This window comes from Gorilla gorilla, chromosome 1 (genome assembly GCF_029281585.2).
Source record: "Gorilla gorilla gorilla isolate KB3781 chromosome 1, NHGRI_mGorGor1-v2.1_pri, whole genome shotgun sequence".
Taxonomy (NCBI): Eukaryota; Metazoa; Chordata; class Mammalia; order Primates; family Hominidae; genus Gorilla; species Gorilla gorilla.
In genome coordinates, this window is record NC_073224.2 from 231848205 (window position 1) to 231871901 (window position 23697).

Below are 23697 nucleotides of genomic sequence, written 5' to 3' on the forward strand. Positions count from 1 at the left end.
CAGAGTTCTCACAAGTCTCTAAAAACCTATTTTATCTTTCTTTTTTCTTTCTTTCTTTTTTTTTTTTTCGAGACAGAGTCTCACTCTGTCACCCAGGCTGGAGTGCAGTGGCGTGATCGCCGGTCACTGCAAGCTCCGCCTCCCGGGTTCATGCCATTCTCCTGCCTCTGCCTCCCGAGTAGCTGGGACTACAGGCGCCCGCCACCGCGCCTGGCTAATTTTTTGTATTTTTAGTAGAGACGGGGTTTCACCTTGTTAGCCAGGATGGCCTCTATCTCCTGACCTCGTGATCTGCCCGCCTTGGCCTCCCACAGTGCTGGGATTACAGGCGTGAGCCACCACGCCCGGCCCATCTTTTTTCTGATTGTAAAATTAATATATGCTAATTATAAACTTTACATAATGCAAAAAAATATTTAGCAAATAGAAGTTCCTAATAGTTTTTTTTTTTTTTTTTGAAACAAGTTTCTCTCTGTCACCCAGGCTGGAGTGTAGTGGCACAATCTCAGCTCACTGCAACCTCTGCCTCCTGGGTTCAAGCGATTCTCCTGCCTCAGCCTCCGGAGTATCTGGGACCTCAGGTGTGTGCCATCACGTCCGGCTAATTTTTTTGTATTTTTAGTAGAGATGGGGTTTTGTCATGTTGGCCAGGCTGGACTCGAACTCCTGACCTCAAGTGATCCACCCGCCTCGGCCTCCCAAAGTTCTGAGATTAGGTGTGAGCCACCACGCCCAGCCAAGTTTCTAATAGTTCTAATCTCCAAAATGATAACTGTTAGAGGAGTTCCATGTTTTTTCTCTAAAAAACATTTATGCTATATGCATTTTCTTTTTCATTACATTTTTTCCCCCCCAGCAGGTGGGTTGTTGCATCTCCTTAGTGGATTCTGACTGCTGTAGTTATTTTCTGTCTTTTTTTAATTAATAGAAATAAGATTTTATTCTACATACTGTACTGAGACCCACTTTTTAATCTTAACCACAAATCATGAACATTTCCCCAAATAGGTGCACACATAGTCTATTTTTTAATAATTACAGGTATTCCATAAGAAAACATGTTAGTGTTATAATTTGGCCTGTTTTCAACTGATAGATGTTTAGACTGCCTCCGGTTATTTGCTATTATGAACGATGCTGCAGTTAACATCCTTGTCAATATCTTTTCATAAACCTGTGAATATTTTTACAGGATGAATTCCTAAAAATAGAGTTACTGATTCAAAAGTTAGGCATATTTTAGATTTTAGTAGAAATTGCCAAGTTACCCTCTAAAAAAGATTGTACCAATTTTGGGCAGTACATTAGCCATAGGTTTTTAAAATACAGCATTTTGTTGAGTGCTTGCAGTTTGCCACCGTGGTGTTCTACGTCACTGTACCCTTCCCTTGTTCTTCATGGATTGTTAAGTGTAGTTATTTCGCAGATGAGGAAACTGAGGACAGAGCTAGTACGTAGTAGGGCTATAAGTAGACTGAGGCAGTCTGCTTCTCGAGACTGTGCTCTCAATCAGTAGGTGACATTTTCTCTAAATCTTGTTTTGGACAAAACATTCAGTGATGCTACAATATTGAAAATGTAGTTTTGCATTATTGAGAAAGTAAGGCCCTAATTGTCCATAATCCATGGGGAATGACCCCTTACAGTCATCCTTTTAAAAAAAAAATTTTTTTTAAGTAAGTACCCATTCTGTGTCAGGTACTGTACCTCATGACAATACCTTAACTTAACTATTTCAATAATATTCTGAAATGAGAATGTTTACTCCGTTACAGGTGAAAACACTGTGTTCAGTGGTATTGACTCTTTGTGTTACAGAACTTTTGGTGATAGTTGTTTCAAGCTTTGTTTTAGAAAATTTCCGATATATTAGTGTACTTAAAAATTAATGGTGTTGGCCGGGCACGGTGGCTCACGCCTGTAATCTCAGCACTTTGGGAGGCCGAAGCAGGTGGATTACCTGAGGTCGGGAGTTCAAGACCAATCTGGCCAACATGGTGAAACCCCATCTCTACTAAAAACACAAAGAATTAGCCAGGTGCAGTGGTGTGCGCCCGGAATCCCAGCTACTCGGGAGGCTGAGGCAGGAGAATTGCTTGGACCTGGGAGATGGAGGTTGTGGTGAGCTGAGATTGTGCCACTGCACTCCAGCCTGGGCAACAGAGCGAGACTTCATCTCAAAAAAAAAAAAAAAAAAAAATCGTGTGGCCTGGGTGTGGTGACTCATGTCTGTAATCCCAGCATTTTGGGAGGCTGAGGCAGGAGTATCGCTTGAGTCCAGGAGTTCGAGACCAGCCTGGGCAGAGACCCCATCTCTACAAAAATAAAATAATAAAGTTAGCTGGGCATGATAGCATGAGCCTGTAGTCCCAGGTACTTGGGAGGCTGATGTGGGAGGATCGCTTGAGCCTTGGAGGTTGAAGCTGGAGTGAGCCATGACTGCGCCACTGCATCTCACCCTGGGTGAGCGATTGAGACCCTGTCTCCAAACAAACCAAAATGATGTGTTTTACATCCTTTATAGTGGTTTGGAGTTTTACAACTTTAAAAATGGTTCGGAATTCAGTGTCTTAAGGTTGTCATTCTGAATTAGGCATCTGCCTATCACTTTGTACCTGGACAGTCATTTATTGGGTCAGTGATTTTTTGGTGGAATACTGCGGATTGGGATTGGAAGTGCAGTGTTTTAAATCTTCTCTATATGATTGTTTTTGTTTTTTGTTTTTTCCTTGAAATTGCTTTTTTCCTAATAATAAAATACAGCAGCAGTTTACCCCTCAAAACAAAGTCTTTTACTCCTTTTACTCAAATCATTGGGTAAAAAACATTTACTCAAATCAATGATTTACTATGTGAGGTAGTAAACATTTTAGGCTGCGTGGGCCAGATGGTCACAACTACTCACCTCTACCCTTATAGCCCCAAAGCATGGATACATGCTTTTACAGCAAATGGGTATTTCTGTGTTCCTATAAAATTTATTTGTAAAAACAGGTTGCAGTCCAGATGTGCCCTGTGGGCCACCGTTTGCCAACCTCTGGCCTCTAGAAGTTGTCTGATGAACATTTTTCCCCTAAGGATGATGAACTCCTTCTCTAAGTACATGGTTTCTCTTGGAACTTGGGGTGTGAAATGGATTTCCTTTGTCCTCCTAGTCCACACCCACATTTTTGAGACTTTAGAGCTCTTGTATTATGAGAATAGAACCAAAGGCTCTTCAGGGACAAGCGTCGGTGTTGTTACATGTATTCATAAGTGAGTGAATTCACATCTTTTGTGTTGTAAACAGGACTCTTGGACACCTAACTGGCCTGTAAATTTCTTCATTTTCTTTAACAGAAAAGTTTACTGTGCTGTTCTTTATGGTAGGCACTACCCTCATATGACTATTTAAATTAACTTAAATAAAATTTAAAGTTAAGTTCTTCAGTCACGCTAGCTGCATTTCAAGTGTTCAGTGGCTACATGTGACCAGTGGGTGCTGTGTTGGCCAGCACAGATACAGTATATTTCCATCATTTCCAACGGTTCTTTTGGACAATACTCGTCTAGAATTCTGACTTAAGGATTAGAGAAAAAGGACATAGAAATGATATTAAAGTATAATGAATGAATGATACTTTCATTATCTTCTGAAATGGATATTGTGGTTTATACAACTTTCTTGGAAAGAATTTTTTTCCATGGTTAGAATTAGAGTGCAGAGTATTCCTGTGTAAGTACATACATCAAATTTCCTCTTAGTTATTTCTATCTTTAAGGTATAGCTGAAAATCAAGACTCCAGAAACACGTTCTTTTTACATTATTTGGAAGAAAGTCATTATGCTACTGAGTAATTTTAAAGAAAAAGACATCATTCAGCTAATGGATGCCTCATGAAGTCATGGCCTTTTTACTCCAAATGGCCTGTGACTATTTCAAGTGGTCCTTCTGTATCCGTCCACCACGTAGCTCATCTTTTCTCCATCACTTTTATTTATTCATTTTTATTTTATTTTATTATTATATTATATTTGGAGACAAAGTTTCGCTCTGTCACCCAGGCTGGAGTACAGTGGTGTGATCTCTGCTCCCTGCAACCTCCGCCTCCTAGCTTCAAGTGATTCTCCTGCCTCAGCCTCCCAAGTAGCTGGGACTACAGGCGTGCACCACCATGCCTGGCTAATTTTGTTTTTATTTTTAGTAGAGATGAGGTTTCACCATGTTGGCCAGGCTGGTGTTGAACTCCTGACCTTCAAGTGATCCGCCTGCTTTGGCCTCCCAAAGTGCTGGGATTACAGGCTATTTTTAATTTTTTTTTTATAAAGAAAGCTTTTTATTTAGAAATCCCATCCTTTTTGATAAGCAGCATTTTTTTTTCTTTCTCTTTTTTTTTTTGAGACAAGGCCTCACTCTGCAGCCCAGGTTGGAGTGCAGTGGTGCAATCTTGGTTTACTATAGCCTCGACCTACTGGTTCAAGTGATCCTCCTGCCTTGGCCTCCCAAGTAGCTGGGATTAATACAGATGTGCACCACATCACCCAGCTAATTTTGACTTGCTTTTTGTAGAGATGAGATTTCACCATGTTGCCCAGGCTGGTCTCAAATTCTGGCTCAAGCAGTTGTCCTGCCCCAGACTCCTAAAGTATTGGGATTACAGGCATGAGCCACTGTGCCTGGCCTCCATCGCTTTTATTTCAATTATGTATCAAACGTTGGATTCCTGGTCTACTTTCTCATACCACCCATCCTTCCGTTCCATTTCCTGAATTGATGACCTCATTTCCAGAGAAAATAGAAGCCATCAAATTAGAACTTCTCGGTTTTCAACCAGTAATGCTACATGCCAGTGATACCCAACTACTTACAGTTTCTGGTGTAGAAAATGAATAGTCAATTTATTGTTAAAAAGTTTAAAGTCCAATTTTCCTTGAGCCTTGAGTTCAGTTTATAAATCATATTAGTCTATTCATTAATTCAGTACATTTTATATAAAGGTAAAAGAAAAGTAATGCAGCTTTTGATACATGTTGATTAATTCAAGTTGAATTCTGTTTAAATATCCAGTTCTACTTATAAACATAACTAACATTAAATTGCATTTTAAAATTACATAAATGCCCAAGAAAGCTTCCAACAAAACCTTAAAACAAAACCTTCTTAAAACCTTCTCTAAGTCCTTATATAACTTTTGTAAATATAATTAAATTTCACAATATTGTGAATTTTCCTGCTCCCAAACATGTCTTTCTGTGTTTTCCTGTTTTGATAAATGCTACTCAATTTTCTAAGTAAGTAACCCTGGGCTGTGTTGATTCCTTCTCTTCTCCCCACTATATAGAATCAAGTATTGTTTCTTTTTCCTGTATCTCTTATCTCTTCCTAATCCATTACACTAGTTCAGGCCACTGTCTCTCTCTCTCTCTCTCTCTTTTTTTTCTTTTCTTTCTTTTTTTTTTTTTTTTGCAATGGAGTCTTGCTCTGTTGCCTAGGCTGGAGGGCAGTGGTGTAATCTTGGCTCTTGGCTGACTGCAACCTCCGCCTCCTGGGTTCAAGTGATTCTCCCACGTCAGCTTCCTGAGTAGCTGGGATTATAGGTGCGTGCCACTACATCCAGCTAATTTTTTGATTTTTAGTAGAGATGGGGTTTCACCATGTTGGCCAGGCTGGTCTTGAACTCCCGACCTCAAGTGGTCTGCCAGCCTTGGCCTCCCAAGTGTGGGGATTATAGGCGTGAGCCACTGCACCTGGCCACTGTCTCTTGCTTGAATTACTTTATAGATTCCAAACCAGTTGGCATGTTCAAATCCTCTAATTTCTAACAAAATTAGAAATTTTGTTCTTCACTACTGTGATCCTTTTGATCTTTTGTTTGTTTTTTCTTTTTGTTGTTGTTGTTTTGAGATGCAGTTTCGTTGTTGCCCAGGCTGGAGTGCAGTGTTGCAATCTCAGCTCACTGCAACCTCTGCCTCCCAGGTTCAAGTGATTCTCCTGCCTCAGCCTCCCAAGTAGCTAGGATTACAGGCATGCACCAGCACACTCGGCTAATTTTTTTTTTTGAGACGGAGTCTCGCTCTGTCGCCAGGCTGGAGTGCAGTGGTGCGATCTTGACTCACTGCAACCTCTGACTCCCTGGTTCAAGTGATTCTCTTGCCTCAGCCCCCCGGGTAGCTGGGATTGCAGGCACGTGCCACCATGTCCTACTAATTTTTGTATTTTTAGTAGAGACGGGGTTTCACCATGTTGGCCAGGACGGTCTCAATCTCCTGACCTTGTGATCCGCCTGCCTCGGTCTCCCAAAGTGCTGAGATTACAGGTATGAGCCACCTTGCCTGGCCTAATTTTGTATTTTTAGTAGAGACGGGGTTTCACCAGGTTGACCTGGCTGGTTTTGAACTCCTGACCTCGGGTGATCCACCCACCTCAGCCTCCCAAAGTGCTGGTATTACAGACATGAGCCACCACATCCGGCCTTTTGTTTAGTTTTATAACAGCTTTATTGAGATACAATTCACAAATCATATAATTTACCTACTTAAATTGTACAGTTCAATTGTTTTTTGTGTTCACAGAGTTGTGGAATCATCACTGCAATTTCAGAACATTTAATTATGCCCAGAAGAAATCCTGTATCCATGAGCAGTTACTCCTCATTTCCTCCTCTACTCATCCCCCAGCCCTAAGCAGCCCTTAATCTTCTTTCTGTCTTTATGGATTTGCCTATTCTGGACATTTCACGTTAATTGAATCATGTAGTCTTTTGTAACTGGCTGCTTTGACTTAGTATAATGTTTTCAACGTTCACCCATGTGGTAGCATAACATCTGTACTTCATTCCCAATAAATGCCAAATAATAGTCCATTGTGTGGCTATGCCACATTTTATTTATTCACTAGTTGATGGACGCTTTGAATGGTTCTACTTTTTGGCTGTTAAAAAAATGCTGTTGTGAACGTTCATGTACAAACTTCTGTGAGGATGTGTATTTGCATTTCTCTTGGGGTGACTTCCAAAGCCTAAGAGTGAAATTTTTGGAGGGTATGGAACCTCTGTTTAACATTTTGAGAAACTGACAAACTGTTTTCCAAAGTGGCTACACCATGTTACAATTTTACTAGCAATGCATGAACCTTGCAGTTTTTCCACATTAGCACTAATACTTACTATCTGGGTTTTGGATTGTAGCCATTCTGATGGGTGTGAAGTGGTATCTTACAGTTTTGATTTGCATTTCCCTAATGAGGTTGAGCCTCTGTCTTGTGCTTACTGGCCCTTTGCTTTTTTGGAGCCTTTGATCTTTTAAAAATAGAAATCTGGGTGAATTACTTCCCTGAGTAATGGCTGTGTGGTGAACATTCTTTTCTTCTTAGCCTGGTCACCTCTTGCTTGCTTCAGTTTACAGGTAATTTTCTTCAGGGAGCCTTCCTTGAACACCGGCCGTTTGCATTCCACCCACTCTGTTGTTGTGATTGTTTATCTAGACTTCCTTTCTGACCACACTAAGCATAGTTAACAGAGATTATACTTGGCATGGGATTGACTGGATGACTGAATACATAGATGACTGTAGCTTTTTTTTTTTTAAACATTTAACTTAAGAAAAAAATTCTGTCTTGGAGTTAGTACCCGAAGCAGTATTTCATGATTTTTGTGTGTTCCTTGTTTCCTCTCATTTTCCTGATGGCACTAAGGCACCTGGCTGGGATCCTATAGAGAGCGATACATTGCAGTTGCTCTCTGCATAGTAAGCTTCCCCCAAGAGTCATAGATGAGGCAAAACCCATGTGTACTCTGAGGCCAGGGCTGAGTGCATAAGGAGCAGCTGCAACTTGCCCTGGGGATATTCTTTGACCTGGAGGAGGCAGTGATGAGGGAAAGGGAAGACAGCGTGGGAACCATCTTGATAAGAAGCATGGGGCTCTGAGAAATAGCCTCCTAGGATTGGTATACTGCAGCTGGTGGCAGAGGTCTTCTTGACCTTGAGTTAGCTTTTTGAGTGAGAATAAATAACAGTCAACTAGCACCTTCACTTCCTGAATTATAGGAGGGACTTTTTTTTTTTTTTTTTTTTAAGACGGAGTCTTGATCTGTTGCCAGGCTGGAGTGCAATGGCGTGATCTCGGCTTACTGCAACCTCTGCTTTCTGGGTTCAAGTGATTCTCCTGCCTCGGCCTCCGGAGTAGTTGGGACTACAGGAGTGTGTGCCACCACACCCGGCTAATTTTTGTACTTTTAGTAGAGATGGGGCTTCACCATGTTGGCCAGGATGGTCTCTATCTCCTGACCTCGTGATCCGCCTGCCTCGGCCTCCCAAAGTGCTGGGATTACAGGCATGAGCCACCGTGCCCGGTCTTGTTTTTTGTTTGTTTGTTTTTTGAGACGGAGTCTTATCTCTGTCGCCCAGGCTGGAGTGCAGTGGTTCGATCTTGCCTCACTGCAAACTCTGCCTCCCAGGGTCAAGTGATTCCCCTGCCTTAGCCTCCTGAGTAGCTGGGATTACAGGCATGTGCCTCCACATCTGGCTGATTTTTTTGTGTTTTTATTTGAGACGGGGTTTCATTATGTTGGTCAGGCTGGTCTCAAACTCCTGATTTCAAATGATCCATGCGCCTCAGTTTCCCGAAGTGCTGGGATTACAGGTGTGAGCCACTGCGCCCAGCTGGACATCATTTTTAATACTGCATGGAAACTCTTGATTATGGGAGTAGATTTTTTTTCTTTTAGTTTTCAAGAAATACCTCTTAGTTATTTTTTTAAGGACGTCTTATTTCTGAACTGAGAAGTGAATTACACCCTATGATTTTTTGCAGAGTTGTACAAAAACAAATAGAATCTGGATTTGTTCCTATGGTTGTAACTTTACTGAGGTAAATATTATCTTTCTCCATCAAGCTGTCTAGAAATAATCTTCTGTTTTCATTTTTGTCCTCTAAACCTGCTATATATTGCAGGTAGGAAATTTCTGAGTCAGTGTTTTCTTTTTTAAGCTTACTGGACCGTAACTTCTTTTAGTCTTCCATGCCTAGATTTTTGCTGATTGAGGGACTGTGATAATTTTTTTTTTCCTCCTTTACTCAAGAGTGTGACTTTACTGTAGAAGGCAAAATACTAATTTTCCATGGTCCCAGGTCATTCCGGAATTTTGAGCTCCTAGTCTTCATTTATGTGGTGTAGTTTCTCCATAAGCCTTGCCATAAGGGGAAGAAAAAGAGGAGCTGACCTTATGGTGGAAACATCAATGTTTGGAGAAGAAGTATTGGAGAAATAAGGAGGCTGTTTTAAACAGGGTGGTCATTAAGGTCATCTTGAATCGTTTAGTCCATTATCAGAGGAAAGCCCCCCTGAGGCTTCATCCAGAAGGACCAAAGCTGAGGCCCTAGGAAATGTTCCTGGCCTCAGTGAATAGTAGAGTTAGATGGTGCCTGACCTAGCTAACTGATGCTACTTTTTTTGTCTTCAAATAAAATAAGCACCTTTCTCAGGTATTCTAGGAACCAAAAAGGGCTGGTTTCATGGAAATTATGATTAGTCTTCACAATTTGTATGTTTTAAAAAAATTAAGTAAATGGGCATAAGTTCTTGTGCTGAAAAGCTTGTGTTATAACCGAGAAAGCTGATTTGTAATTTTTTCATTCATTTGTCAAATATTTAAGTACCTACTGTGTGCAAGTATATTTTCACCAGAATTTGTGGGAGACTCACAGTTCAATTAGACATTGAACCTTCTCCTAAGGCGCTTGTCTTACAGTAGGGTGACGATGCTTGTATGTCAGTACAGGTACTTGTGATAGGAGGCTGAAATTGGTAAGGGTCTAGTGAGGTACTGCTGAAGTTCAGAGGAGGAAGCAATGACCTCTCCTTAGGGGAAGGAGATTACACAAGGTTGCTTGGAGAAGGAGGCATTTGGTCTGAATCTTGAAGGGTTGATTGGTGGGGAATGGAGCCTTTTTGAAGGTGTTCTAATAAAGGAGTGACATGATAGAGTTGTGTTTTAGGATAGCTATTTCTAGTATGTCATGAAAGGAAGAGAGTGAAGACTGGGTGGAAAGTAATGAGAATCTAACCTTTCTTTTTTCTTTTTCTTTTTTTTGAGACAGAGTTTCACTCTTGTTGCCCAGTCTGGAGTGCAATGGCGTGATCTTGGCTCACTGCAACCTCCGCCTCTTGGGTTTAAGTGAGTCTCCTGCCTCAGCCTTCCGAGTAGCTGGGATTACAGGCATGTACCACCACGCCCGACTACTTTTTTGTATTTTTAGTAGAGATGGGGGAGTTTCTCCATGTTGGTCAGGCTGGTCTTGAACTGCTGACCTCAGGTGATCTGCCTGCCTCAACCTCCCAAAGTGCTGGGATTACAGGCAGGAGCCACCATGCCCGGCCGAGAATCTAACCTTTCTAACTGTAGGGGAAATGAAGAGGTATGACAGATGGGAGACGTTGTAGAGGTAGAATTAGTTGGATTTGGCAACTGTTAGAACAAGGCATATAGTCTTACGTGTGGGGGAGGTGTGAAGCATAGGTAATTTGCATTACACCTGTGCCATTAAAAAATTGGGAACACAGGAGGACAAACTGATTTGAGGAAGAAGATGCTAATAAATACAGCTTTTTCTTGAGATGAGTGATTTTTGTCATTAGGCAGATGGAAATATTTAATATCTTGAGAAGTCATCAAGGTTAAGATGGAGATACTGAGAATGGGGTAGTTGAAGCCCCGAGGTGGAATAAAATTGCCAAAGGATTTAGTGTCAGATGTATCTTTTCCAAGTTTGTCACATTGCAAAACCTGAAAATCCTCCAGTTTTAGGACAGGATTGCTCTGGTGTTGTTTAAAGAACTCAGATTCTTCCTTTGAGTATTTATTTCTCTTTGAGGTTCTTTCATTTTGATTCTCATTTTGGTAAGACAGTAAAGCATAATGGTTCCGAGTCTGAGCTTGGAAACAGAAGGATTGGGTTTGAATCCTTGTTCTGCCACCTCTCTGTCCTGTAATCCTGTTAGAGTTATGGAACGTCTTTGTGCCTCCATTTCCTTGTCTATATAATGGAGCTGATAATAGCTAAATGATAGGGTTGTTTATACATTAGTGGGATAATGTATGAAAATAATTTAGCCTGGCACATGGAACATACGAAGTGCTCCATAAATGGTAGCTAATGTTGCCCTGAGAGTCTTGCTGGCTCCACTGCTTCTAATCCTAGAGTGTAGAGCTTCTCTTTTTAAATATAAAATTGTACAAAGTGTTTTGTTTTCATTTAGCATAACTGACACTGGCTGGATTTTCAAAGAATTTAACTTAGTATTAATATTAGTATTCCAAGGGAATAATTATAGTAAATATATTAAGAAACCATCCTGGGTGACAGAGCGAGACCCTATCTTCAAAACACAACAAAAATCCATGGAAATGGGCTTAAAATATCAAAAGCCTGTCCAAATTCAGTTACCTGTTCTTGGGCTTCCTGCTACCCTCCCTGTGACCTCTCACCCTTCACACCAAGGAACTGTGTCTCTCACACCTCTACCAGGTCCCTGCAGATACTTGCAACAAAGCTGTGCTACTGACCCAGGACTCTTTCTTTTAATTCGTCTCCGATTTTTGGCATCTTATCTAAGGCTGACTTTGGTGGACTGTGGTGATTGATATAAATGATGTATAAATGATTGTCTTAACTATTACAGGCCTAGGGGCTGGGCACAGTGGCTTACGCCTCTAATCCCTGCACTTTGGGAGGCCGAGGCGGGCGGATCACCTGAGGTCGGGAGTTCAAGACCAGTCTGGCCAACATGATGAAACCCCGTCTCTACTAAAAGTACAAAAAATTAGCTGGGCGCGGTGGCGGGCACCTGTAATCCCAGCTACTCAGGAGGCTGAGGCAGGAGAATTGCTTGAACCTGGGAGGCAGAGGTTGCAGTGAGCTGAGATTACGCCACTGCACTCCAGCCTGGGCAACAAGAGTGAAACTCCATCTCAAAAAAAACTAAACTAAACTAAACTAATGATAGGCCTAGGTCTATTTACTTGGGGAGAATTTATTTTGAATTATTTCTCAGATAAATCTTCCTTTTCCCATATAGGAAACTGACGTTAATTAGATTTATACAGTATAATAGCTCTGATCATCAAGACATATTTGTGTGTGTGTGTGTGTGTGTGTGTGTGTGTGTGTGTGTGTGTGTAGAGAGAGAGAAAGAATTTAGAGTTATACGTATATCAGCAGGAAAATTGTCCCTGACATTTGAATTTTGTAGTGTTTTTCTTCATGTCTGTTGAACTTGTGTAGTGTTCTAAGTTCTTTATGGCTGTTTTGCAATTGAGCGTAGTGGGTGTACAGTTTCACACAACCTGCAGTCAGCAGAGCCACTTAGTTACTGGGATGGGAATGGCACCCATATCTCTTGAGATTTTGATTTTTTAAAAACTGTGCTAAACCGTATTCTCCAAAGGAGAGAAGAAATAATTTTGCAGTTTTTGTTCTGTTTTTTCTTTTGGGAAGCGTCTACTTTGGAGAATTTAACCCTTTTCTAAAGTAACTGCAGTTGTCTTTTATTCCCCTTTTTGAAATACCTGTGACCTGTAGTTTGATTGGACCAACAAAGGCCTCAGGTGCACTGGCTTGTTTCACTTGTGTGCTTCTGGCCTTTTTCTTTCTAATTCTTCATCCTTGCCTTTTGAAAGGATGATGCTCTTTTCCAAGTGACCGCTAGCAGATTCTGAGATGTGGTGTCCGATTTAGTAATTTTTTCATATAAAAGGATTCTACAGTTAATGTGTCAGAAGAGGTAATAGTTGACAGTAAAGTAGGAATTTTTCATTTTTCTAAAGGAAAAATATAACCTTTCAGTGACTTAATACCTCTTTCCTTTCTTTGACAATCACCGTATCTTTTTATTTTTATTTATTTTTTCAAGATGGAGTCTCACTGCGTTGCCCAGGCTGGTCTCCAACTCCTGGGCTTAAGCAGTCCTCCGGCTTCAGCATCCGAGTAGTTGGGAAATATCTTTTTAGTTAGTACCTCAATGTTGAGGTGAGAGAATAATCCCATTTTTTAAATTGACAAAAATTGTACACATTTATTGTGTATACCATGATGTTTTGAAATACATATACATTGTGGAATGGCTAAAATGTGTATATGCATTACTTCACATTTTTTTTTGTGGTGAGGACACTTAAATTCTTCTTTGCAATTTTCAGTAATATAATACATTATTATTAATTATAGTGACTATATTATAAAGTTGATCTCTTGAACTTATTCCTCCTCACTGAAATTTTATGTCCTTTGACTCACATTTCCCCAGTCCTCCTCTCAGCCTTTGGTAACCACCATTCTACTCTTTGCTTCTACTTCAGCTTCAAAAAAAAGGTTGATGAGGCGGGAGGATCCCTTGATCCCAGGAATTCGAGACCAGCTTGGCGAGACCTCGTCACTACAAAAAATAAAAATAAAAATAAAAAGTTAGCCAGGTGTGGTGGCGCACACCTGTAGTCCCAGCTACTTAGGAGGCTGAGGCAGGAGGAGTGCTTGCACCCAGGAATTTGAGGTTACAGTGAGTTATGATTGTGCCGCTGCACTCCAGCTTGGGCAACAGAGTGAAACCCCGTTTCTTTAAAAAAAAAAAAAAAAAAAAAGATTGAGGGCCAGGCACGGTGGCTCACACCTGTGTTCCCAGCACTTTGGGTGGCTGGGTGGGTGGATCAGGAGGTCAGGAGATCGAGACCAGCCTGGCCAACATGGTGAAACACCTCTACTAAAAAATACTAAAATTTGCCGGGCATGGTGGCGCAGGCCTGTAATCCCAGCTACTCGAGAGACTCAGGCAGGAGAATTTCTTGAACCTGGGAGGTGGAGGTTGCAGTGAGCTGAGATCATGCCACTGCACTCCAGCCTGGGTGACAGAGCGAGAGTCTTTCTAAAAAAAAAAAAAAATTGAACTTGACGTTTTAGGATTCTGCATATACGTGGGATCATACAGTATCTGTCTTTCTATGTCTGACTTATTTCACTTAAGATAGTGTCCTCCAGGTTCATCCATATTGTTGCAAGTAACAGAATTTTCTTAGACCACATAGTATTCTATTGCATATATGTGTGTGTGTGTGTGTGTGTATGTATGTGTGTATATGTGTGTGTGTGTGTATACATATGTATATGACTATCCATTCATCTGTTGATGGACACTTAGGTTGATTCTGTATATTGGCTGTTAGGAATACCATTTTGCGTCCTTATATGGATAGTAAATAAACATTTTTATGATGAGTGTGTTTGGTGAACAGACTTTGAATGTTTGGCTTTTTGGTTGAATTTAATACTTTAGAGTGAAAAAAGGCTGACTAGAATGAAAAAAGGCTGATGTTCAAATACATAATTTTAGTGAAGTAGTTTCTACCAGCTCTCTTAACCCAACTACAATGTTCGATCAGCTGTGGGAGGAGTTGAGAAAGACAGGAATACACAAACCAGCAACAACAGTGAGCTTATCTTGATTTTCTTCTCATTGTCTTACATTTGTTCCTCTGATAAGATTATGGGAAATTATGTAAATTCTAGGTCTCTTTTGATGGAGCATCCTATTTAGTATTACATTAGTGGTGCAGTAGAGAATTTGATTTTGGTAGCCCATGTGGTTCATTCATTTAGTCATGACTAGAGAATGAGGATTTCCAGGGTATTTCTTTTGTGTTAACTTTAGAAAAAATTGATTATTTAGTGAAAGAAATGGGGCAGTAATTTGCTAGGGAAAGTTCATACAGGACAGTGATTATTAGGAATGAATTTTTAACAGAAATAGGAAAATGTTTACTTTGTGACATTTGCCAGCTGTTGACACTTTCTTTGTGTGTTTTGTGTTGAATGACAAGTAGCTTCATTATCTTCCATCTTTATTAGTGCCATCAGAAGCAGTAACTGGTTTGCTTTTTTTTTTTTTTTTTTGAGATGGAGTTTTGCTCTTGTTGCCCAGGTTGGAGTGCAATGGCACAATCTCGGCTCAGTGCCACCTCCACCTCCTGGGTTCAGGTGATTCTCCTGCCTCACCTCCCAAGTAGCTGGGATTACAGGCATGCACTACCATGCCTGACTAATTTTTTGTATTTAGTAGAGACAGGGTTTCACCATGTTGGTCAGGCTGGTGTCAAACTCCTGACGTCAGGTGATCCACCTACCTCAGCCTCCCAAAGTGCTGGGATTACAGGCGTGAGCCACCATGTCTGGCCAACATGTGGCTTTCTAATGAATAAATCATTTTCAAAGTTTCAAACCCACTGAAACTAACAAGATTCAGTGCCAAATTAATATAATTGCATGTTTTCATTCTAAAGTTAAAGTGATCCTGATCTTCAAAGAAAACTTTAAAAAAGATATAGTAGTACAGCAAAGCAGACTAATATTTTAGAAAGAATATTACCAGTAATAAAAAGGACAGAATTATAGTTTGATGCATTAATTTTAATAACTTTTTTTTTTACGGCTCTTGAGCCAAGATGCATAAAGTTAAACAGAAATATGGTTCTCATTTTGATTGTACTGAATTTATTATATGGCATGCTCTCCTCCCTTCAGATGCAGAGTCGAGGCTTTTAGGTCCTTTTTGTTTAAAAGAGTGTGGGTGATGCTAATATTATATAGCACTAGAATTAATAATTATCTTCACTGAATATCCTTCAAAGCAATGTAATAAAAATGCAATAATTTGAATATTGCAGTTGAGGCAGTAGTCACTTTAGTTATAAGTGGTGCTCTGACTTTTTAAAAATAACAAATGGTTAGCCATGATCTAATTGTTTTGTGAATTAGTTGCTTGTAAGAATTATACTTGTTTCTTGACCTATAGTTATTATAAATTGACAATTTGATTATTTTTTACTTTATTTTTAAATTTTTAAAAATGTTTAGTGGAGATGGGGTCTCGCTATGTTGCCCAAGCTGGTCTTGAACTTCTAGGCTCAAACAATCCCTCTGCATTGGCCTCTCAAAGTGCTGGGATTACAACTATAGCCACCACACTTGACTGATAATTTGGTTCTTTAATTGACTTTTTTCCTTTATAATAGCCCTTTTGTTGTGGTAGTATGCTGTAGATTTGGGGTTTTAAAATTTCAGTTTAATTTAATTTTTATTTTTTGTGGAGACGGAGTCTCACTATATTGCCCGGGCTGGTCTCAAACTCCTGGGCTCAAGTGATTCTCTTGCCTTGGCCTCCCAAAGTGCTGGATTTATAGGTGTGAGCCACTGCACCTGGCCCAATTTGGGGTTTTGCATTTTAGAAATATATGTTAAAAACAGATTCTGACAATACAGTTTGTTTTTGCCAATTTGCTTGCCTAGAAAGTCTTGTTTGCTCTTCTGTAGCTTGTCAGTTAAACTGTCTGCTTTAAAAATTTTTGTATTCTTTGTCCCAGTTCCATGTGCTACTTGGCATACTATTTAGTTTTTACACTGCCTTTCAACCTCCCCAGAGGTGGATTGTCCATGAAGCTTAAACCAAAGAGACCCTCACTTGAATGGCCCTCTTGACATTTTGTATACAAATTTTCGTAGTCTTTTTCTTAAAGAAGGCCCCCCAACTTGTATAAACAACAGATCTACAAAACGTTCCTTTTCTAAAATACAGGACTGCTAAGAGGAAATGAAAAACAAAAGTAAATGTGGATTTTTAGTTTTGTGGTTTAGGTAAAAGGGATATAAACAATATTGAATGGATTTGTGTGTGATGCCAGATTTAATTTATCATGATAACCATCAGTGGTGCACCAGATGTTTTGACTGTATTTAGCTTCATATTAAATTAAGCATAGCCAGTGGCCTACAAAGTCCATCTGTACTGCTGCCAAAGGTAGCACTGAAGACAGTCAGCCGCCTTTTATGTCTGTTACCACTGCTAGCTGCTGTTTCCCTCTTGCCATGGTATTTAAGCTTTGGAATTGCTCATGCAAAGGTGAGCCTTTGTATTGAATTGGAATTTGTATTCTGTAAATCGACTGTACTGAATGACAAGGCTTGCCTTTCAGTAGATAGTCTATTCTTATTTTTGCTTACCTATAAACCAGTGGAAATAAATACATAAGATTAGTTAGGGGTTTATTGAGGCTTGAATTCTAGAAAGAGGGGAATTACTATATTATACACAAGTGCCAGTTAAACATGTACCAATCTGAAGAAGATTTTTCTATACCTGCTACTAATCATGGAAAACAATTAACTTACTGGTTTTTGTTATATAAATACATATTAAGATCTGAAAATCTCAGCAGTTAGTTTTATTTATAATCAGAAAGACAGATGTTAACAGTCACTGAAAATCTTTATGTTTTAAATGAACGCACCTTCACTTTTACTTGACTTCTACTTCATCAGCATAATTGGAGAACCATAGATTCTTTCCCCATGAGTGAGGGCAAAACATACATCTGCAGTGTTCTTAGCATGAGGATCATTAAGATGGCAGACCTTGTAGATCAAACAATTTCCTCCCATACACCCTCATTCTTTCCTAGAAAAGCATTGAGACAGCTCTGAAATTAGACCTGGAAAGCATGTGCTAAGGCAAGAACAGATATCTTGAAAATTTTATCATAATGTTGCTTTTTAAAGTCCTAAATGTCCTCTAAAATGAAATTCTTTTGTATTAACCTTCTTTCATATGCTGGCTTTCACTAGACTGCAGAATTGCCTGATTTGACTTTCTAATGTAACTGTAATGAATCTTCTGGGAAGCTGAAACGATTGAACACACATACTCTGCAACTCCATTGTAAAATATTCAGTCAGTACTGTCGATGCTGCTGATTAAAAAAGGAGAAAAAAAAAACAAAGGAACTGGGAGTGGGAGAGAAAAATGAAACACTCCCTAACACATATTAGGGCTTAAAACCAAACATATTCTCTCAGGGATTTCAACCTTTACAAGACATCGTGATGTGCAGTAATACCTGATTAAATATATTCAGTAACTCCTTAATAAAAACATCAAGCTGGGTGAAGGTAGGGTCTGCTTTGTAAAGCCAGAATTAGGGGTATATGATTATGTTCAGTTTTGACACATTTGACACATCTGAAAAAGCATGGAAAAAAACTGGCCCATTTGCACAAACAGACAAATTGCTCTGTGCATTATGCATGAGGACCCAGTAGAGTTAAAGATTTGCCAGCCTATGAATGTGGGACCTACATACAGTGGAGCCCAAATGTTTAATGCTGGGTCTTTCAAATGTGTGTCCTTTACATACTTTGGGTCTTATTTAGCAGCCAGAGAATCAAGAGGTATGCTTTTTCATGGTATAAGTAATTTATCCCAGGTATTTATAATTGTAGCAGTATGTGTTTGGCTTATTTATCTGAAAGAAATTGAACACCAGAATTTAATAATTAAGGATTTATTAGTTAAAACTGAGTGTTATAATGAGCCAGATGCTGCTGCATTGAAACAGCCATTTTCATTAGCATTTTTAAATAGAAGAGAATTGAATTTAAATTTGGAGTGTCTTGACTTTGATGAGTTGACATTTTAAAATCTTTTAAAATCCGTCAAATAGAAGGCAAACTTCTTTTAATTTCAATGAAAGACAAGACTCACACTGAAATGTCAAAATAGGTAAGTGATTAAAAACCTGCCTTAAAAATCTGAATTTCTGATTTTGAATACTGTAAAATAACGTTAACTTAAAATGCTTGAGAAAAGAAACGATTGCAAAAATGCGTGGAATATAAAAAATTAATTTTACCTATGACTGAAAAAGGTATAGATCACTCAAATGGAAGAGTCATTGGTGAATGGGAATGGGGAAGTGTGTTTATATTGTTTATTCCCTCCTTTTATCGCAGGGAAGCATTTTTAATAATAGCTTGAGTGGTTTGATGAAACATCCGAAGGAAACTCCCAGGAGAGGAAGATTATACTGGAGAGAGATCTCTCTGTGAATCGTTTATGCTAACCTCTTGCTGAAGCACAGCTTGCATTTTTAATGAAGGATGATTGCATTTCATAAACAGACCTTTAAAAATTAAAATAATATTGATCCTTCCTCATTTAGGTCTATTAAAATAACATGCTATACATTTCTTTCTAATAGCTCAGGACAGATTATTATTATTGTTTTAAAACAATACACAATTTAATAATGTCTAATCAAAAGTTTCTTTAAATAGAACTTTGATTAAAATATTTCTGGAAAATTTTTCTTTGTAATGTAATATCTATGAAAACAAAATTTAAAAATTATGAAATGGTTTAAAGTTTGGTACTTCAAATTATTTCCAACACAAACTGTCTCTGGTAAGTTTCCTTTAATTTCTTTTGATCATATCAGTTTCCTACAAAGGCAATAGCTTCATTTCTTGAAACATCTGCTGTAGCATAGGAAAAGAAACTCACAAGGTTTTAAGAAACCTTGTTTTTATCTACAGCCTTACGATGAGTACAAGTTACGTTATCTCTCAGTTTGTCAGTGTTCTTACTTTTAAAATATGTCCCTCAATGAGATAAAGATTAAGATGAAACTTAAACATGAACTTTTCTGAATTACCACTTCACTATTGTTTATCATTTTGATAGGCTCTTCTCTGAACCTGAATTTCTCTTGTAAGGATTATAGGAATAATGTAGTTTAATGCCTTCTGTATCTCTTATAACTACTAGATGATACTGGGAGTATTTTTTTTCTTTTTTTAAATGAAAATGTTCCTAAGCTATGCTTTAGTACAAGAATATGAAACTGCAAAGGAAGTGTTTCTTTTATGATGAAGGATTAGAAATAAAAAGCAAAGTCAAAATTCATCATCGTATGATCGCCTTCTGGGTGATAGTGAATTTTTTTTTTTTCCATTTGAAGAGTAGCAGCATGTGGTGTATAAGAACCCAGACACGCAAGGCAAATCCTGTCCCTACCACTTCAATGGCAAGTTACTTAGCCTCTGTATCTTTTTGCTGTCTGTAAAGTGGGGATAATAATAGTGGCCCTTGAATGGCCATTATGAAGGTTAAATGGGTTATTCTAGATTAGTGCCTGCCACATAAAGAGCTGTGTTAAGTTTTAACTATTATTATATTGAATTGATCTTTTTTTTTGCAATCTTAAAACAGTTATTTGGGGACAGTTCCCGTACTACAGTCAAGTGCTGAAAATTCTATTATGACTTCTTAGAATCAAGTCTTTTTCCATATTTACTTTGTTGTTGTTGTTTCTTTGGTGCCTTGCATATATAACTAGATGATTATGTAAGTTCTTTTTTTTTTTTTTAAAGTGAAAGGGATTCTGAGCTAAAGATTTGGTATAGTTATAAAGAACATAAAACTGCAAAGGAAGGGCTTCTCTGAGGACGTCTGTATGGAGTTAACACTGGGTCTCTGTTTAGCCTCCGAGTTGCTATAGGAATAAGCGCAGTATTTTGGACTTTTCAGAATAATAAGCCATGCATGTTCTGCATGTGCTTTCACCTGTCAGTGCAGAGAGGATCATCAGAGCAAAACTAACTGGGTAGCATAAGTTTGACTTTGGTGTAGTTTAGTAACTCTGGAAGAAATGGAATTTGCTCCCTTCCACCCTCCTCTTAAATTCTTCCATCAGAGAGGTTTTCCCATAGGTGCCAGGTATTAAAAACATGTTTCTTATAAGAATATTGCCTTTGTTACTATAGATTGCTATTTATTTGGAGATATTAGACTCATAGAGTGTAGTAAGGAGCAAATGAGAGACTAGATGCAAAGTGCTTGGCATAATCCCTGGCATGTCCTAAGTGTTTTTTCCAGTAGCAGGGCTGGCAGAGGTAGGGTTGGTGGATGTTTGTAAATGGGGGTTGCTTGAATAAGTAAGTTTCAGAGTTATTGAGAGATTGTTGTGATGGGCAACAGAACACTACCTGTTTTGGGAAGTATGCTCAGATGTTTCAAGCACTTTGGAGCAGCTTATATTGTAGATAGTCAAGGTTTTCTTCATTCCGCCTCATGGAGAAGATAATTTGAAGGGCCACAGGAAGTTATTTGCTTCCTTGAAGCATTTTCCAATAGTTTAGATCTCATGAATCAGATCCTCCATGCAGATGATGCCATATTTACAAAGAGATAGAGCAATCAAAGCGTTATCTGTCAAAGCAATTTGCTTATTGATTTTGCCATAACTATGCTTGTAGATTAGTTCATTTACTGACTTCAGATTTGGGTTCCCCCATGTAATATATGGCTCTACAATCCTCAGCATGTTAACTGAAGCTTTGTTGAGCTTCACAAAGGTTCCACTGAAGATCTGACAAAGGCGAAGAAGCTGCAACACCTTTCGGACCTCTGGGCTCACACCATTGATACCTCTGGTCCTGATGACAAAGGCCAATTTGAGTTCTGCAGGTACACAGAAGTTGCCAGCTTTTCTTGCCATCCTTGCCATTCGAATTTCAGTTCTGTACATCTGCCTATATTCCTTGTGATAGCGCTTTGCTTTTTCATAAATAAGCCTCTTCCTCGCCTTTCAAAGCATGTTTTGGGCAGACTTCTTTCTCAGGAGCTTGATCTTCAGCTCTGTGAAATTCCTTTGCTTTTTCTTAAGGGTTTCTGGCACAGCAGGAACCACCTTCTTCTCTTCAACACTCTCCATGGTTCCAGCCGGAAAAAGAGGCTACTGGTTTTTAAAAGACTACTGGGTTTGTGACACTCACAGATGTTGAATAGGGCAGAATGGTTTCTACATGTAGCACTTTACCACCCAAGTCTTAGCCCTCATCTTCCGTTACCTTGATATTGAAGCATTCATTTATTGAACACATTGACTACTGACTATGTGCCAGGCATGGTTCTAGAAGTAACAGTCTCCTAATTCCTCTCCAGTCTTCCACTTTCATCACTCTATAATCCGTGTTTTTTTTTTTTTTTTTTTTTTTTTGAGACAGAGGCTTGCCCTGTCACCCAGGCTGGAGTACAGTGGCATAATCTTGGCTCACTGTAACCTCGGCCTCTGTGTTCAAGCGATTCTCATGTCTTAGCCTCCCGGGTAGCTGAGATTACAGGTGCCCGCCACCACGCCTGGTTAATTTTTGTATTTTTAGTAGAGATGAGGTTTCGCTGTGTGGACCAGCTTGGTCTCGAACTCTTGGCCTCAAGTTACCCACTCGCCTCGGCCTCCCAAAGTGCTGGGATTACTGGTGTGAGCCACTGTGCCTGGCCTGTAGTTCATTCTTTACACAGAGTTGGAGGAGTGGAATTGCTTTTTCAGAAACATAGATCACCTCATTCTCTTCCTTAAAACCTTCCAGATTCTCATTCTGCTGGGAGTAAAATACAGATTTTTTTTCCTCCATGGCTGTGTGCCAGCATAGTTGACACTTCTGAGTCTCTGATATAGCTCTGACCACTCTCCACTTGCTCCCTTAGCATCAGTCACAGTGGCCTCCTGTCCTTTCTGTTGTTTTAGGAACCAACAAACTAACTCTTACCTAGGTGTATTGCATTCATCATAATTGCCTCAGTGCGGTTCCATCAGGTTTTTTTCTTTGCTTCGTCTTATAATTTAGATCGCATTTCAATATTATTCCTTAGGGAGGCCCTCCCTGGCTTCCAGTCTAAAGTAGCGCATTACTTTACTCTACATCACCTTATCCTTTTTTTTTTTTTCCAGAGCAAAATTGTATTGTTTTCATTTTTACTTATGTATTTTTTGGTGCCTTTCTTGTGAGTTCCATAAAAGCATTATCTACAATTAAATTCCCAGTGGCAGGAATAATTCTCAGAATATAATAAACTCCCAAGAAATATTTTAAAAATGAATGAATAAGCTCACAATGATCTCCTTCACATATCTCTATTGGAGTCTACCATTACAGTGAAGTTGTTAGCATGAGGTGGTTAGGAGCGCTGGCACCTCTTACTGATTGGGTGACCTTGGACATGTTACTTAACTCCTCCAGCTCTTCAATTCTTTATCCAATAATTGTGATAATAATAATAATTATACCCACTTCATGGAGTGGTTCTGATGATTAAAGGAACAGATAATTAAATGCTTGTAAAGCAAATAAAACAGTACCTGACACACAGCTTACTGAGATCTTGATAAATGTTAGCCATTATTACCATCATCACTGTCCCCCATGCCTATGAAATGCCAGAATAGAGACCCACTTATTTAATTAGCTCCTCTTTTTAAAATATGTATGTTCTGATACCTCATTATGAACACTTAATCAAGACCTATTTGGGCCTCCTAGGAATGGCAGTTTTGATTGGATAAGAAAAGAAAGGAGTAATTTAGGAAGGTGGGACTAGGTCTGATGAGGTCCTTGAAATGCTTAAAGTCCACACCTTTGGGGTTGGGAAGAAAGACAAAAGGAGAAATTGAGCAATCACCGGGTTTTTCGTACTTGGCGATATTAATGAGAATCTTGAAGTTGGGATGCTGCCAAAAATTGCTTGGTAAGTTGCTGGTGCTGGAATTAATGCCTGCATACTGATGAAGAAAGCTCTTGACACTTTTGGCTCTGTTTCCATAATCTGTAGGTTTCCTAACCATATACTTGCGTTGGAACACAAAGCTTGTGTTTGGAACTGAAGAGAGTATCTGATAATAGTATGGAGAATGGATGGAAGGGGAGGGTTATACAAGATACAACAACGTTACCTGTGAGCCTATTGTGGTAACTGAGTTTAGAGATGGGAAGCTCTGAACTAAGATAGTGGTGGTGTGAGAGTGAATGACAGAGGGCATCTGGCGTGGGGCTGAGAGAAGAG

General features: G+C 39.3%; 1 protein-coding gene and 1 pseudogene across 4 annotated transcripts in view; one reads left to right on the forward strand and one right to left on the reverse strand.

The window, feature by feature from the left end:
• Positions 1-23697, forward strand: part of RERE (arginine-glutamic acid dipeptide repeats) — a 461116-nt gene that overhangs the window by 46553 nt on the left and 390866 nt on the right. The window lies entirely within an intron of this gene.
• Positions 20840-21571, reverse strand: LOC101139959 (large ribosomal subunit protein uL30-like; annotated as a pseudogene).